Below are 1,655 nucleotides of genomic sequence, written 5' to 3'. Positions count from 1 at the left end.
TTCATTGAAGCCCACACCGGGGATTGAACCCGGGACGCTCAGTTACAGACTGACTGCGCAGCTCAGCCATTGGGGACCTCATACAGATTTCATTTTTTAACTGTTTTACTACTGTGGCGGCAGGGGGAGTTTTCTTTTTCCACATTTTGCCCACACAGAATTTGCACGAGTGCAAGCGAACACATCGGTCAGTGTCTCTGCATATATTACCACAACTGATGTTCCATGGCCGAGATCAGGGGGGTCCGTTGGCCATGAGTCCAGTGGGCAGGGGGGGAGTGGGGACGGGCAGGGGCAGTAGGGGGGCAGTGGGGACGGGCAGGGGGCAGTGGGGACAGGCAGGGGGCAGTAGGGAGGCAGTGGGGACGGGCAGGGGGCAGTAGGGGGCAGTGGGGACGGGCAGGGGGCAGTAGGGGGCAGTGGGGACGGGCAGGGGGCAGTAGGGGGGCAGTGGGGATGGGCAGGGGGGCAGTAGGGGGGCAGTGGGGATGGGCAGGGGGGCAGTAGGGGGGCAGTGGGGACGGGCAGGGGGCAGTGGGGATGGGCAGGGGCAGTGGGGACGGGCAGGGGGCAGTAGGGGGGCAGTGGGGACGGGCAGGGGGCAGTGGGGACGGGCAGGGGGCAGTAGGCAGTGGGGAGGGTGGGGGAGCAGGGCAGGGGGGCAGGCAGTGGGGTCGGGCAGGGCAGGGCGGCAGTGGGTCGGGTCAGTGGAGCAGGGCAGGGTGGCAGTGGGGCAGGGCAGGGTGGCAGGGGGTCGGGTCAGTGGAGACGGGCAGGGGGCAGTGGGGCAGGGCACTGGGCTGCCTTTTTGCACAGTATCACCATCGCGGCTGCAGTGGGTGGCTTGCAAGTGTCAGGTCCGCTTTGGGCATCACTCGAAAGGAGCCTCCCCATCGTTAGCACCGAGTGCAACCAATACCTAAACAAAAATCCACCCCATCAATGAAACTAGACTGTTACAAAACCATTCTGGTTATACGAAGCGACGTGCAGGCTGCTGAGAGCTGCAGACATGTCCGCGTTTGAATGAAAGAGACAGCACTGGGTTAAACAATGGAACCCTGTGCACACCCGAGCCTCTTTGTGCGGCTCCTTGCACCCAGGCACTGGGCTGTCTCATTCGAGACACACCATTCCTCCACAGCCTGGCTCACAGATCAATGTCTTATTAATTTCACTTAGAAATGAGGAATGCAGATTCCGTTTCTGGTCGCAGAAACTTCTCCCCCCTGAATCAAACGCTCTAATTAATTCAATGCATGCAAACACTCACCATATGTTTTCTCTCTCTCTCTCTCCCCCCCCCCCCCTACAGCAGGGCTGGATGCAGATGGCCGTTTGCTTGAGGTTGAAGCTGAGTTCCTTCTGCAATGCTGAGACACAGCGAGCGTAAACCTTCCCTTGTGTCACCCAGCCGAAACAAGCTTTTGTCAGCAGGATGTGGCCGGTGATTGGTTCAAATCATCCAATTCCTTTCTGAGCTTGACTGCTGTCTTTCTCTTGCTTGCTTCTGTGAAGGAACCACTTCTGTTTCTTGAACGCAGGGCTCATGATCTGTTCCTAATGCCCCATTCCTTAAAGCTTCCCTCGCCTGTCCCATGTTGCCCACCCCCATAGAAAGAACAACTTCAGGATGTCACAAAGCGCTTTGCAAA

At 58.5% G+C, this 1,655-nt stretch overlaps 1 protein-coding gene across 1 annotated transcript in view; it reads right to left on the bottom strand.

The window, feature by feature from the left end:
- Positions 1-1,404, bottom strand: part of limd2 (LIM domain containing 2) — an 89,015-nt gene extending 87,611 nt beyond the window's left edge. The window contains exon 1 of the mRNA XM_085966636.1: positions 1,274-1,404. The gene's annotated coding sequence lies outside the window, so the exon portion shown is untranslated. The remainder of the gene's footprint in view (positions 1-1,273) is intronic.
- Between the last annotated feature and the right edge of the window lie 251 nt (positions 1,405-1,655).

Source organism: Somniosus microcephalus, chromosome 24 (genome assembly GCF_052327205.1).
Source record: "Somniosus microcephalus isolate GS21.2 chromosome 24, FLI_Smic_1.0, whole genome shotgun sequence".
Lineage (NCBI taxonomy): Eukaryota > Metazoa > Chordata > Chondrichthyes > Squaliformes > Somniosidae > Somniosus > Somniosus microcephalus.
The sequence above is the reverse complement of the archived record's forward strand: the minus strand, read 5'-3'. Positions and strand labels throughout refer to the sequence as shown.